General features: G+C 43.5%; 1 long non-coding RNA gene across 1 annotated transcript; it reads left to right on the plus strand.

Annotated features, from left to right (window-relative positions):
- Nucleotides 1-1,175: 1,175 nt before the first annotated feature.
- LOC138739790 (uncharacterized) lies at nucleotides 1,176-10,338 on the plus strand. Its single transcript, XR_011342420.1, has 2 exons — nucleotides 1,176-1,393; nucleotides 8,201-10,338. It is a non-coding gene; the product is annotated as an uncharacterized lncRNA (long non-coding RNA).
- Nucleotides 10,339-16,584: the final 6,246 nt, after the last annotated feature.

Genomic DNA, 16,584 nt, shown 5'->3' on the forward strand with positions numbered 1-16,584 from the left:
ACGACTGTAGCTCCCAGCTCTGGGTTTGGCAAGGAGCCTTCAAAGGATTGCCGGAGGAGAGGAGATTGGAGCAAGCTCCGCTGGTCCGGATGTCTTTGAGTCTGGCATGATGTAATGTACCCATGCCAACCAAAAAGGCAGCAGGATTGCTGGGATAGGAGGTAGGGGAGGGGCTGTGTAGGGGTGGTGGCAATGGCAGTGGTGGATGCCTCTCTTTTATCTTAAAGCAAACCACGCACGAGAGAAGAGAGTGGTGGTGACCATGGTCATATTCGACGTAACAGTCGTAAAGGAAGCACGAGCGCCAAGCTTTCTCATGAAACCATATCTCACAGGGTACCACAAATCTTTCATTTGTTTCACCTGGGGTAGAACTAGGGGGTGTCGCGAGGGGGTGTATTGGCCACACTGCTTTAACATGTCTGCAAACATCCCAAATCGGACCTTAGAACAGGGATTAATTTCTAAGCCAATAGTAATTTTAAAACCACAAGCATAAAAGTTTGGGCTGGGTTTGGTTGAGTGACCTATCTTTTTTGCTCTGGGCCTGGGCTTGAGTGAACATCCTCTTCAGCCTACTCTGTATTTTTAATCAGGGCTTCTCTATTTCAAGGTTTTAGTCAGCAAATAGCGGGAAAAAAAGGGACAGACTTTCTTTTTGTGGTTGGTTTAATCAAATTTCACAACCAATAAAGTGTATTCATCTATATGCAATATGGAAAATGCAGTAGTGAACTTATGCACAATATACAGAGAGAACAAGCCTCTAGACAACTGGGTCAGCCTGGATAAGTTGGGGATGGAGGGCTTATTCCCATGCTGTGAACCTCTCTGACTCACACAATCACTTTAATAAAGGAATAAGCATAAACTAAAGCTCTGAGGACAACTCTCCTTTTCTGCTTCAAAATAACACCATAGACTTTTTCATGAATGCCCGTGAGAGCAGTTTAATATTTAGGTTGGAAGTGTAGCACTCCCTCAGTACTGCACCCAGAACAACAGGCTAGATTTCAGAACCCATGGCTTCAGGATAGGGTTTGGACGTATATCTTTCTGATTTAGAGGCAAGATTTTTGCCTGCCCAAGCACTGTGAGCTTTAACGCATTCCGTCACAGCTGCCTCAAAGCACTGTTTCAGAAAGGAAATAGAGGCACCACAGTGACTGCTTGATTCCCCCACCACCCCAGTTACAACCTCTCCTCACTACTGCCTTTGGGCGGAAGGTACAGAAGCCTAAATTCTGGCACCTCCAGGTTCAAGAACAATTTCTTTCCAAGCACCATCAGGCTCCTGAACCTCCGCGTACCACCTGAATCATCAACTCTGTCGACACCACAACAATGTCCTGCCAGCACCATCGTAATACCACCTTATTTTGCTTGCACCATGGTAACTGAATATTATTATCTATTTTCTGTATTTATTGTCTTTTTAAATTTAGATGTTCAGCATGATAACAGTCCCTTCTGCTCCTTGAGTTCATGTCACCCAAGAACCCCAGTTCACCTACAAACCCTGCACATTTTGAATATATACTATTGTAGAATGTTTTGTTTTACTTGGCTGTACCAAGTAAGAATTTTGATGCACAATGTATATGACAATAAACTACCATTATTTAGATTTTCTCCGACTACACTCAAGAGCCGATGTACTTTAAGCAGATAATGTAAGAGCAGAGCAAAGTAACTCTGCTAACCTCCCATTTAGTCCGCTGACTTCCATCCCCCGAAAAATCTGCTTCTGGGATGAACCTCAGGTTAGTTATTTATTTTATACCTCAGCCTGCCTATCTTCTCAGTTGCCTGAGACACAGCCTGAACATATCTGGGAGGTCGCACCAGATTCTTCTTTCCACCCCACACAGCCGGAAAAGGAGGAAAACCTCAGCAGCATTCAGTTTGGGAAATAAAATTCAGCAGAAGGGCATAGAGGGCTGGATAAATATCCGAGCCTTGACCAAGTCCAAACCCCTGCTGAGGAAGGCTTACCTGGTCTCGCGTGTCCCCTTGCAGCTTCTCCCCGCCTAACGGCCTGGTTCACTTCGGCGGGCAGGAAGGAGCCTCGAGCAGCCGCATGCCTTCACTGTGACCGGGGCATCTGTGGGCCTCTTCCACCTCCAGCACGTGCAATGCGGCTGTGCATATGGGAGAGAATGCAGCAGAAAGCAGCCGGCAAAACTTCTCCTGGGCGAGCAGGCAGTTTTTTATACTGTTCACCAATGATGAGTCATCTGTGAAATGAGAGCGTTTCTCAGAATCTTCTGGGTCATTATTTAGAAGATCACACCTGCGACCTGACTGCGTGAATTCCACTTCATTTTCCCTGCCTAAAAAGAAAAACAGAAATGTTACTGGGGAGATTGTTAGGTTAAGGAAAGTTTTGAAAGCTTAAATTATGATAATGTGTAAATTCCTTTCCTTTTACACAAAGAAACTCAACAACCCTCTTCCTCTAAGAAATCACTGAGTCAGGAAGGGGCTAGAGAGTTGATAGAAAACCTATGAAACTAAATATTTGTAAGGCAGTAGTATTAGGGAACCAAAGCAGGTGAGATTGAGATAAGATAAGGATCTATGCATAAAATTACAGCAGATTAGGCCACAAATGATTAGCTACCCAATCTAATTTTACCTTAATGCTCTTGCAACGTAGGTTCAACCTTGTAGGTTACGGCAATTCACGAATGTACGTAAAGGACTTTTTACTGAGTTTGCCATCCTCCACAGAACTCATGAAAAAAGTAGCTTTCCTCAACTCCCCTCAAATCCTTCTAGTACTCATTTCGAATCTGTCTATTGACCGCTCTGCACAGGCTCCATTCTGTTCAAGATCTCACTCAACGGTGAAGCAGCCTTGAGCAATCGATGGGCATCCTGCTGTTCACTCTCATTCTCAGAGACACAGCAGCAAACTTGATTTCAGATGCAATGGCAACTTTGGAAATCGGCCTGAGAATCGTTCACAGAAACGAGGCTGCAGTTTGTTGACGAGCTTCACCATCTTGTTCAATGTAAAAACAACAAGTATGGAAATCTGCCACCACGTCCACTGTGTTGGAATACAGAGGAGCCAGGCAGATGATGAATTCAAACCCTGGTTGTTATTTCATTCATCGATCGGGTGCAGTGCAGGGCTCTGATCATAGAACCTCACGACTGAGTGAGTGGCACATAGAGTGAGGGCTAAAATGGATAGTTCCTCTTGAGAGCAGAGGTGAATAAGCATTTTTTTTTGAAATGCTGGCACGTAACTGAAATTCTGAAAACGCTTGAAAATCTATTTTTGGATGGAGCTCAACTTTGTTGACTTCACCTTGCTCCTTTGTCAAAACAAATGCTCACTGAAATGTCTTACCTTTTCTGAAAAAAAAAGAATAATTTCTGGGATGAGAACCTCGCCGCAATGTTAGCAGTTTAATTGCCACCCTTAATAAGGTGACGATGAGGATTCTGCTGTCCTTCTGCCTCACAAAGATTTAGATTCATTGAAGATGGCGGAAGGGTGTTATACTTTTTAGAAAGACTCTCAGAGACAGATAGGAAAGGTTTAGAGTGATCATTCTCAACCTTTGTTTGGCCATAAGGTCCCCTTAAGATTTTTTTTTTTTTTTTGCTTGCAGGTCAAACAGTGTCCTTTATGTAGCAAACGTAAAGATACAGAACCAATGTTTCGGGCTTGAGCCTTTTTTTTTAAAAATTTTTTATTTTTCACACCATAAATCACATTAACCATGGTACACACTTTTTCCTTTTCACACATATACAGTGCCATTTTCTCCTCCCTCCTCCCATCCCACCCTCCCTACCTCCCCCCTCCCGTCCATTTAAGGTATACAATCTAGGATACATTAAACCAGTCAGACAATGTTGTCATTCAATAAAAATACACCAGAAATTCTACTGAGTCCATTCTTTTCATTTCCTTTTCTTTCCGTTAACTTAGGTAATGATTGTCCCCGGTAGGTTTTCGCTATTGTATTTAATGTAAGGCTCCCATATTTGTTCGAATATTTCAATATTATTTCTTAAACTATATGTTATTTTTTCTAATGGAATACATTTATTCATTTCTATATACCATTGTTGTATTTTCAAATTATCTTCCGGGTCCCCTTAAGACTTGTGCTCAAAGTTTATGGGCCCTCTTTCCAGTGAAGTAGTTAGGTTTTGGTTACTTCTGTACTTCTCACCTACCAACTACATAATAACATTTTAAAAATTTGTAACGTAAGGTGAAAAAAGAACAAAGCATTTACTTAAATGGACTGCAGCCCCCGGGGTGGTGGGGAAGGATGGAGAGGGTGCATGGCTCCTGTTGAGAATGGCTTGTGTAGAGGGATATGGGCCAAGTCCAGATTAGCTCAGGTACACAATTTGGCCAACATGGACAAGTTGGGCCAAAGGGCCTGCTTCCATGCCATAGCACTCTTTCACCCGCTGACTTCGGGAACCGAGATACTGTGGTCCCAAGGATATGTTCCCCCTGATCTTCTTAGTGTTAGTTTGGGAGGTTCTTTAAAGAGTAGAGGCAGTGTGGTTTGCACCATGTTGGAGGGTGTAAGTTTGAGGTTGGGGGGTACCGACCATTTTGATCTAGATGGTTCAGGTTTTGTGAATGTTGTTGGAGCTGAGTTGAACAGGAAAGTCTGCAGATGCTGGGATTGTAGTGCAAGACACAAAAGTGCTGGAGAAACTCAGCAGGTCATGCAACATCTCCGTCAGAAGTAAAGGGTAACCAACATTTCAGGCCTGAGCCCTTCGTCAAGGTATAAGCAAAACCCAGGCAGGTGCCTGAATAAAATAATAGAGAGGAGGGAAGAAGGGGCAGGGGAAAGATCATCTGCCAATAGCCAGGAGGTCATATGTAGATATGGGTGAGAGGGCAGAAGAGAAAAGAGCTGAGGTGATGGGGGAGTAGGTAGCCCTCTGAATGGAGGGAATGGGGTGGAGAGTTGGAGCAAAGGAGACAGAGGGATGGTGGTTGTTGTTGCATCGAATAACCAGACAACACAAAGTGGCAACCTCTGACACATGCTTTACTGTTAAATTCAACAATACAATGTATAATGGGAGTCCCTGGAAATGGCGTCCGCTACCAGCCAAGCTCCATTTCTTTCTTTTTTAACTAGCGTGCTTTGCAGGGACTCGCGCATGTGCAATAGCATCGTGGTGAGTCCAATAGGAGCGGCGGTCTGCATCCCCTTTCTTGGGCAACCCCCTTCACATACCACAATCCATGTAGGTGTCGTACATGACAATAATTATAGTTCAGCAGCGAACAGTCAGTCCAGTTTAATCCCGATATTTTGGGTTGGGCTTACAAGTGCACCCAAAGCGTGTTATGTAGTAGCCATTGGTGGAAGTGGATGCTTGGGGTGCTTCAGCTTGAAAGGATGTGCCATCCGTGGTCTCGGGGTTGCAGCCATTTGCTTCATGGGTTGTTACTGAGGGAGCTTCACCTATCCCGGGTTCATGTTCCAGATTCTGGTTTGTAGTTTCATCAAGAATGGTTTAGGATGGGGGTGTCAGGCCAGCCACCCTTGATTAAAGTGCTCAGAGTCCTCAAAGTAGTATCTTCAGCTATGTGCTGTCTCAGTTCCTCCAACTGGGAGGAGGAGATGTGCATTTTCAGATTTGTGATCAAAGGTAAGTGGTTTGTTTCTATGGTCATTGGTTTGCCATAAATGTAATCGTTGAATTTTGAGCAGACGACAACTCCTTCTCTATTTGGATGTATCTGGTCTCTGTGGTTGTGAGTGACCTGGATGCGTAAGCCATTGGTTTTCCATCCTGCAGGTATGCTGCATCCAGACCACACTGTGATGTATCACACATTAACATGACTAGCCTTCGTACGTCGTAGTACGATAGAACAGGTGGGCATAACATATGCCTTTTTAATGTGTGAAATGCATTTTGTTATTGCTTTTGCCAGGACCAAACCACGTCTTTGTGCGTCAACTGCCTGAGCGGGGCGATAAGATCACTGGTGTTCAGAATGAACTTGCCCAGGTAGCTGACCTTGTCCAGGAAACATTGTAGTGCTGTCACATCTGTTGGTACCAGCATTTTCCCTGATTGGTCTAGTCTTTGAAGGGCCCATCTTCAGGCCTTCTCCTGTGAAAGCGTGGCCTACATAACTGACTTGGTTCAGCCGTAATCTGCACTTCCAGGGATTGAAATTAAGATGAACCTTCTGGGCTTTGTCAAGTACCTTTTTAATATTTGTGTCATGTTCTTCCAAGTCTTTGCCACCTACAAATAAGTCATCAACAATGATGGCCCAGGGATACCCCACAAAGATTTGCTCTATTGATCTTTGAAATACTTTGTTGGCTAAATTGATTCCAAATGGCATTCACAGGAATCTGTATCGGCTAAAACTCATGCTGAATGTTGTCAACAGTGATGACTTGTAGTCAAGTTTTAATTTGCAAGAAGGAATTCTTTGCATCCAAAACCGAAAAAACGGTTGCGTTGGCCATCTGCGCGGCAACTTCCTCTACAGTACACATTGAATCATGTAGTCATTTAAAAGTTGTATTGAGGTCTCTTGGGTTTATGCAGATCCAGATCTCCTGTCCATCTTTTTCCTTAGCAGCCACCATAGAGGACACCCACTCAGTGAGCTCAAAGACTGGGGTAACCATGCCCAGGCCCTGTATCCTGTCGAGCTCGGCTTTAACCTTGTCCTTCATTGCTATCGGTATACTTCTGGGTCAAGCTGCATGGAGTATGTCACTGGCAGTTTTCCCAGTTCCTCTGTAAAATGGTTACTGTACTCAGAAAAGATTCTGTGCATCAGATCATCTTTGGCTGGACTTATCTGGTTTACTCTCTGCTGGACAAAAAAAACCCCATGTCCATGCTTGCGCTCAGGCCCAGCAGAGGCAGGATGTTTTCTTAGCCTATGAAAAAAGTTAGTATGTGCAACTGTCCTTGAACATAGCACCGCAATCGCCCTCCGTTGGTTCTAATTTTGCTGCCCCTGTAAGTCACTAGACTTGTGGACTTGGAGCATGGTATGACCTATTCTGACTTCCTCAATAGGTTGAACGTTCTTCGTGACGTGATGTTGCACTTTGCTCCAGTGTCAACTTTCATGTCTGCTGCTTTACTATTGATCTTCATTGTTACAAATGCTTCATTATTCCTTCTGATTCTTGTTGGGTCTCCTGCCATCTGCAGAGTCAATCCATCAACGTAATACTCGTCATCCGAGTTGCTTCGTCCTTACTCAGGTTCCAACTGGTTAATCATCCTTCTGTGTCTGGGTCTCATGAACTCAATTGTGTCTTTCAAGGTGGTGACAAAAGAAATGGCTTCAGTCAGAAATGAGTGCTCAAGGAGCTGCACACATCAACATGTGCACTAATTTTTCAATTCCACTTCCCTTTACTTTGGTTGAAACTATATAATTTGTGGTCACTCCTTTTCAGTATCAATGAGATCAAGATTCCTTTTATTGTCATGTAATTAATACAAAAAAAACTAATATCCATGATATACTTCAAATTTTGCCTGCCATAAGGCAAAGAGTACTCTGCCACATGGTATTTATCCAGATCCATCCATCCCTTTCATTTCTAACCTTTCTTACATCCTCTTTCATCCCATCCCCACTTCAAAAATTGCCTGTAAATCTACTCTGTAGTTTTCCGACCTACTTTCACCCCCAGAGCTATCCAGTGAAAGCCATAGCAGATATTTTTATTAACAATTCCATTTTAATTCTGATGCTGAACCCTGAAGAGTAGTTTGCACCATCCTGCTTGGAAGCTGTCTTATCACTATAAATCTAAGAATGAAAGTTAGATGTTTGAGTGGATGGCCACAGATCTCTCTCTCTCTCTCTCTCTCTCTCTCTCTTTCTCTCTCTCTCTCTCTCTTTCTCTCTCTCTCTCTCTCTTTCTCCCTCTCTATCTCTCTCTCTCTCTCTCCTCTTTCAATCTGACATCCCTCTCTGCCCTTTTCCCTCCATTTTCCTTACTCTCTTTCTCCGTCTCTCCCCAAATCCCCCCCCCCTCTCTCTCTCTCTCTCTCTCTCTCTCTCTCTCTCTCCCCCCTCCCCCCTTCTCTCTCTTTCTCTCTCTCTCTCTCTCTCTCTCTTCATGTCACCATTATTCTAGGGTTGAGGAAGAAAGCTGTGGTTTACTGAATTTGTTTTTTAAACTCAACCATCTTACCTTTTTAGGTCTTCCATGGCAACAAGATCTTGGCTGCAATTTTTAACCACAGGTTGTTGAAGTCTTGTGCAGTCCAACCAATTCACTGGCTGAAAAGCCAAAGAAGAGAGACAAGGACAAGTGCTGGGTGATCATGATGGTTCCCAAGGCAGGAGTCCATGCTCTACAAAACACCACAGCAGGAATATAGTTGAGAAACACCAATGGGCCATACTGACTCTCAGAAACTCCAGTGGGCCATACCATCACTTCAGCCTTCAGAAGATTTAGCTGATCTTCTCATTGGCCTCAGCACCACTACCTTGCTGGACCTCCATAACCCTTGAGACCTCTAAGCTCTGAAAATTTATCTCAACCTTGAAATTAGTTCATGACTTAGTATCCCAAGTCCATTTGGATTGGATTTCAATGATGCACAATTTTTAAAAATTTACATTTGGACATATAGTCATACCGCACGGTCATAGGCCCTTCTGGCCCACAAGCATGTGCCACCCAATTACACCCAATTAACCTACAACCCCTGCACTTTTTAAAGGGTTGGAGGGAACCGAAGCACCCAGAAGAAATCCACGCAGACACGGGGATAATGTACAAACTCCTTACAAACAGCACTGGTTTTGAATCCAGGTCACTGGCACCATAAAAGCAGTGCACCAACTGCTATGCGAATCGTGCCGCCCCTCCGAAAGGAAACCATCCATCTCCATTGTTTAACATATGATCACTTATTTTATTTTATCACCCACCAACATTTCCCTATGTTCTCGAGAAACACCAGAGAAAACATTGTCGCAGCATCCATCCCATCAGCTTCTTGAGATCTTGCACATGGTCATATCTCAAAAGCAACACTTCAAGTTAAATCAAGAGATGATGGGTTATTGATCAATCCTGGTCACCGAGGTTCATTTTCAGGACAAGGCCAAGTGGCAGAGGTAGAGATGTGTAGGGCGTGAATATTGGGGCCTTGGGACAGTGGTGGATTAAGTCAACCTTTCCTTAAGTTAAGCAGGGTAGTGCAATAATAAAACAAATATGCAGGGTGTAGTGATTCAGTAAGTCAGAATGCACAGGGTATCATGTTACAAAGCAAGCACACCAAAATGCTGGAGCGTATCAGCTGGTCTTTTCTGTATCTATAGGAGACAAAGATATATTACTGACATTTCAGGCCTGAGCCCTTCTTCAAGGAAAAATCAGAAGCAGGATATATTAAAGTCTCAGAATTCAAACAATGGGGGAGGAATCCAGACCAACAAAAGATGTTGATTGACAGTGATAAAGGACTATGTGGGAATTTATCATGTTTGTGCAAAAGGAGTCAGGGAATGGAGAGATGGCAGGGGAAGAAGGGGGTGGGGATGAGGGCTTTAACAAAGAAGTTGATATTGATGCCATCCAGTTGAAGGATGCCCAGTCGGAAGATGAGGTGTTGTTCCTCCAATTTACGGTGGTCTCAGTCTGGCAGTGTATGAGACCAGGGATAGATATATCGGCAAGGGAATGGGATGGAGGACTGAAGTGGATGGCCACAGGGAGATCCACGCTATTGTGGCGGACAGAGCCCAGGTGCTGAACAAAGTGATCTCCCAGTCTGCGCCCAGTATGTCCGAGGGTGTCCTCTACATTTCCCTGTGTCTTGGTCAACATTCTTCATCCATCCATCTCTGGCACTTCTCGGGAGATTTAAAACCAGAAAATACTAAAAACACCCAGCAGCATCTGTGGAAAGAGAAGGACCCAACATTTCAGAGGAACTGGAACATAAAACAGTATATACCCTTTGGCCTATCATGTTGTGCCGGCCCATATAAATCTACCAAAAAAAAACTAAACCCTCCCTGCCTCATAACCCTCTATTTTACTTTTATCCAAGTGCCTGTCAAAGAGTCTCTTAAATAACCCTATTGTTCCAGCCTCCACCACCACCCGGCAATGCATTCCAGGCACCTGCAACTCTCTGTGTAAAAAACCTAACCTGGATTTCTCCCCTAAACTTCCCTCCCTTCACTTTGTACAGATGTGCTCTGGTGTTTGGTACTCCCGCCCTAGGATAAAGGTGTTGGCTGTCCATCCTCTCAATGCCTCTCATAATCTTGTAGACCTCCATTAAGTCAAGATTATTAAAATGTTTCTGATTCCACGGATAATGTCTGACTTGTTCAATGTGCCCTGAATCTTTATTTTTGTTTTTATTACAGCGTCCCCATTTTGGTTTATGCTGTTTAATTTCCCACAAGATATTCAGTGTACAGAACAGTAATTGTATAAAACATAATCCATCATGCGTGAACTCCTCCACATTATTTTTAGAGAAAAAAAATTAAGACACTGCACAAATATCTCTTTTTTTTTAAATCATCTAAAACGATTTGTGCTAAAATTAGCACCTGCAACAAAGGGGCCTGCTCGAAGTGTTTGATGTTGCATCTCCAGAAAACTTTTGAATCTTTCAAGAAAAACATCGCAGATGTTGACAAGCTGGTAAAACGTAAATTTGAATGAAATTAAAACAAACCCTTTTTTTAAATTAAAAATAGAGATTTATTTCACTCATCTTAATTAGTCACAGGAGCTCTGTGGAAAACTATCTGATATCACTAAAATTTCCCCACCAACATATTGACCTATTCGTACAGTCCCTCATTTTTATGATGTGAGAACCAACACTGCAGTGAAAGGCATCTTCCTTCCTTCTGAATAGATCGCTGCTTTAACAGAAATGACTGCACTTTTATGCTGACTGCTTTGAGATTACGTCAAAGTAAGGCTGGCTTGAAAAGAGTGCTGCTGTCTTTCAAGTCTACTAATTCTTTATGTCACAGCACCCGGTCAGATGATACTTTCCAGCTATTTTGTATTCTAGAGGACCATTGAAACTGAAGGAGGAAATTGCCAGTGGTGAAAATTGTTGCAATTTCTCTCAAGGTAAACATGAATAAAGACTGATGTGGTCGTGGTACCACTTTCAAATAGTTTTTTATGTTCGTAACAATTTGAAAGGAAGTATGCAACTACAGTATCTTTGAGGTGTGAGATCAAGACAAAAATATCATGAGCTGATGACAGGTAAGTAACATTTGCACCATAAATGTGTCAGATAACAGCCATCTCCCACGAGAGAGTACCCGTCTACCCTTGGCATTCAATGGCATTAGCATGAACCATCCACCAAGTCCACCACCATCAACATCCTATGGTTCCCAAATGACCAGAGACTTAACTAGACCTACCACATACATTCTATAGCTTCATGAGAGACGAGGAGCTGAGTACCCAGTGGTGAGTGATTCGCCTGCTGGCATTTCAAACCCTTTCCACATCTTCAAGGTACAAGTCACCAGGACTTTAGAGAATGCTGTTTTAAGACCATAAAACCAGAAGACATAGGAGCAGAGCAGAAATAGGCTATTCAGCCCACCACCCTACCATTCAATAATGAGTTGATCCATTTACCACTCAGCCCCACTGCCTGGCCTTCACCCCAAAACCTTTGATGCCCTGAAAACCTATCAATCTCTGCCTTAAATACACCTGATCATCTGGCCTCCAATGTGGTAACAGATTTATCATCCTACAGCTGAAAAAATTCCTACGCATTTTTGTTCTAAGCAGTCACCTTATAAATCCTGAAGTTGTGCCCTCTTGTCCCAGACTCTCCCACCATGGGAAACAACCTTTTCACTTCTATTTTGTCCATGCCTATCAACATTCAAAATGTTTCAATGAAATCCACTCCACCCCCCCCCCCCCCCATTATCTTAAGTTCCAATAAATACAGGGGAAGGGATGTCAAATGCTCCTTGTAGGATAACCCTTTCATTCCCAGAATCATCCTAGTGAACGCTCTCCAACACATCCTTTATTAAATAAGGAGCCAAAAACTTCTCACATTTCTCCAAGTGAGGTCTCGTCACTGCCTTATAAAGCCTTCACATTACATTCCAGCTCTTATATTCTATTTCCCTTGAAATGAATGGCAGCATTACATTTGCCTTCACCACTGACTCAAGGCAAGCTTACCTTCAGGCTATCCTACATGAGGACTCCCAGATTCCTTTGTATTTGGGTATTTTCAATTTTGTCCCCATTTAACAAATAGTCTGCTCATTTATTTATTGAGACTGGATGGTTTGTATTGTACGGAGAAGCTGGGAAGACTGAGATTTTTTTCCCTGGAAGTAGTGAGACATATAAAATCATGAGGGGGCAGAGAAACATCAACAGTCATTGACTTAAGGTAGAGATTGACAAGTTCTTGATTAGCCAGGGCATCAAAAGTAATGGGGAGAAGGCCGGCCAGTGGGGCTGAGTGGGGAAAGTAGATCATGATTGAATGGTGGGGCAGACTTGATGGGCTGAATAGCCTATTTCTGCTCCTATGACTTATGGTCTTATAGTCTTAAACTGGAGGACATCAACTGGAGGAAAGATTTGAATAGAACCTGAGGGGCAACACTTTTTTCACACAGAGGATGATGGATGCATTGAACAAGTCAAGTTTATTCTCATCTGATTGCATAAATATAACCCGACAAAACAGCATTCGCCGATCCTCAGTGCAAAACATGCAGACACAACTGCACGTAACACACACAAAGGCAGAATTTCATCTATACAAATAAATAAATAAATATTGCTTTGTACATAGGAGAGCTTCGGAGAGTTAATATGAGCAGTTCCTTTGGTCATTCAACATTATCACTGCCCATGCGAAGAAGCTGTTCCTCAGCCTGGTGATGCTGGCTCCAATATTCTTGCACCCCCTTCCCCAACCGGAGCAGCTGTAAGATGCTTAGTGCGGGGTGGAAGGGGTCCTTAATGATTTTGTACTCCCGCTTCAGATAATGCTCCCGGTAGATCACGTCAATGGGGAGGGAGGGAGACTCCAGTGATCCTCTCCGCCACTCTTAAGATCATATGGATTGACTCCGATCCCAGAGGAAGTAGTGGAGGTGGGTACATTTGTCACATTTGAAAGGCATTCACATGGACAAGAAAGGTTTAGGGAGATGTGGACCAATTGCAAGGAAATAGGACTAGTTTAGGCAGAGCACTTTGGACATTGGGCCAAAGGGCCTATTTCCGTGCAATAAAACTCCATTGCATCTACGACATGTGAGTCAAAGGGGAGCATTCTTCACTTGCCTGGATGAGTGCAGCCTCAGCCACAGTCAAGAAGCTCAACCCAACATAAAGCATAGACTTGCAGCCCATAAATCATTCCAGCCATTCGTTTGTCCATCAGTGTCACTGTGGCTGCAGTGTGCATACCCACAAAATGCACTGCAATTCTATTCCCAGGTCACAACATCTCCTCACTCGCCAGGACAGTGCAACAGCAACTGCACTTCGTGAGAAGACTGAAGCGGGCAAGGCTCCAGCCACCATTACGTCAACCTTCTATAGGTGCTCTATCGAGAGTATCCTGGCCGGCTGCATCATTGTGGTATGGTTGCTATGGAGTGGTGGTTTTCAAACTACCCCCTAAACTCACATCTACCTTAAGCAATCCTTATGCCAATAAGTGCTCTGTGATTAGAAAGGGATTGCTTAAAGTGACATGTGAGTGGAAAGAAAAAGTTTGATAACCACTGTTTTAATCGTACCTCATTGACTCGTTATGTGCACGGTTTCAGAACTCCAGAGGAAATGGCCCAATGACAATTTTTCTCAAGCAAAATATTTCAGTAACAATTGGGTCTAGAGCAGTGATTCTTCACCTTCCCTTCCCACTCACATCCCACCTTAAGCAATCACTTCCTAATCACAGAGCCCTTATTGGCCTAAGGATTGCTTAAGGTGGACTGTGAGTTTAGGGGGACAGTTTGAACACCAACGGTGTTGAGCATCAGATCGGAGCTCAATCCACAGAAGCATAAGAGTACCAGAGAGGATCACTGGATTCTCCTTCAACCCCCCCCCCACCCCCCCCACCCACCCCAGTGATCTACCGGGATCATCTTCTGAAAAAGATGCACAAAATCATGGACGGCCCCTGCCACCCTGCATCGGGGAAGAGATACAGGAGGATCAGAGCCAGCACCACCTGGCTGAGGAACAGCTTCTTCCCACAGGCAGTGAGAATGTTGAAGAACAAAAGAATCTGCTCACACTCACCATCTGAGACTCACATTAACAAAACAACATATTTATTTGCATTTATGAATACTTGTCCTGCATATGCATTGTTTGTCTGTGTGTTATGTCTGGTTGTGTTTCTGTGTGTTTTGCCCGAGGACCAGAGAACACTGTTTCATTGAGTTGTACTTATGCAATCAGGTGATGCACACTGCAGCCACTGTGCCATTGATGGACTAATGAATGGCTGGAATGATTCGTGGGCTTCAAGTCAATGCTTTGTTTTGGATATCTGACTTGAGACTTGAGTTGAGTTTCCAGCAACAACAGGGCATCACAGTTGGCATATCAGTTAGAGAAATACTATCCAGCACCAGCCAACCAGATTCAAATCTGCCACTGTCTATAGGAAGCTTGTTCAATTCTTCGTGTCCATGTGGGTTTCCTCTGAGTGCTCCACTTTCCTCCCACATCCCAGGGTAGTAGGTTAATTGGTCATATGGGTGCATTTTGCTGGTGTGGGGCCATGGGCTGGAAAGGTTGTATCTCCAAATATAAATTTAAAATGGAAGTATTATCTCAAAACATAAATATTAAGCTATCGCTTAAGATCATAACTCACTGCCGGCAAGAAGGACAAAGGCGGTAAGAACATGGGGACATCACCACCTGCGGGTTCCCCACAAAGACCTGAACAAACCCTGATTTGGAACAACATCATCATTCCTTCATCATCAATGGGACCAAATCCTGGGACCCCCCCCCCCCTGCCCAACAACACTGTGAGGCAACGTCCACTTAGAAGATCTTCAGTAGTTCATGAAGGCAACCTTCTGAGGGAATTTGAGCAATAAATGCTGGTCTTGCTGGTAATGCCTGCATTTCCCCCAAAAATCTGAATAAATATAAAGAATTTTAAAATCCTCTTCCACCTATGAGTTCCCCACACTCCAAGTTCAGTCCACCCTGACCAATCCACATGAGCTCACATATCATGAGAACTTGGACCAGGGTTGGCTAGATGGTCACTCAGGTCTGCTCTATAACTCAATAACATCACAATTGATTTCAGCTTGACATCAATTCCATTTCACAACCCTGTTCCCTTTATCTCTTGTTAAATGTTATTAATTGTTTTGTCTCTGGAGGGATAGCCTCCGATACATATGGAGCTTGCGGTCCTGTCAACCAGCTACTTTCAGAGCTGTTCCTAAAGCATATGCCTCAGATTCTTTGAGATACACTGAAAGTCTGTGAATGGTTTGAGAAGGACATTAGGGTTGGGATTTGTTCCCAAGCTCTCCATCAGAGCATGTAACGGTGGAACCCATCGATAAGGGACGTACATTGCACTAGCTTCTCTGGTTTTATGCAGGGAGTCTTTGTTTTAAAGAGATTTGTCCAGACAAGTGATAGAGTACAATTGTTCTCTGTACAGATATTTTCGCCTTGCTCGTAAAGCAGCGGTACTGATAGGAGAGGATGTGATGAGCTGATGACAGTAAACTTTAACTTGCACCATCTGACCAAGTACAGTGAAAGATAAAAGATTGTAAACTCACCATACCACCATCTATAACTCTAAGGATTGCACTTTTTTGAGAAGCAATATTAATGGTAATAATAATGAGTTTATTGTCATACACATTGTACAATGATCATGGCACTGAAATTCTGACTTGTTGCAGCTGCTCAGATAGTTTGTAAAGAAAAGCAACAGCTACAAAAGTAAATTAAAAAGGGACAATAAATTTCAAAATATGTTCAGTATTCCTAGTGCAAAGAAGGGACTGAATTAGTGCAAATAGTCCCTTTGCGGTGTCGGAGCAGTCTCTGAATGCCGTTGCAAGGGGAGGTTCAAGAGCCCGATAGCTGTTGGATGGAAACTGTTCTTGAATTTAGAAGTGTTGGACTTCACACTTCACAGTGGTTGTGACCAGGGGGACCGGAATCCTGTATGATGCAGGCCGCCTTTTTGTCTTCCAGCCCTGATTTCCTGTATCTCTTTGGCCTGCTCATTTGATATCTTGGGATGATTATTAGATTTTTCAGTATGTGCAGGATCTTTATCTTCAACTCCAACTGAGGAACCAGCATGAGCACGTGGAGATGCGCAGGGTTAATGCTGCTCAGATGGTTGGGGAGGGGGAAACATTTGGTATCCTTGCATGCAGTGGCAAACATTTACGTTAAATTGTGGGTTGCAAAAGTGACAAATATTCAGGTTTCTAAGATGTGGGAATATCCCTTATCGTTCTGTTTTACACACACTAATTTCCCCCATCTGGATCGGCATATTAGTACCTGT

Source organism: Narcine bancroftii, chromosome 7, assembly GCF_036971445.1.
Source record: "Narcine bancroftii isolate sNarBan1 chromosome 7, sNarBan1.hap1, whole genome shotgun sequence".
In the NCBI taxonomy this organism is placed as follows: Eukaryota; Metazoa; Chordata; class Chondrichthyes; order Torpediniformes; family Narcinidae; genus Narcine; species Narcine bancroftii.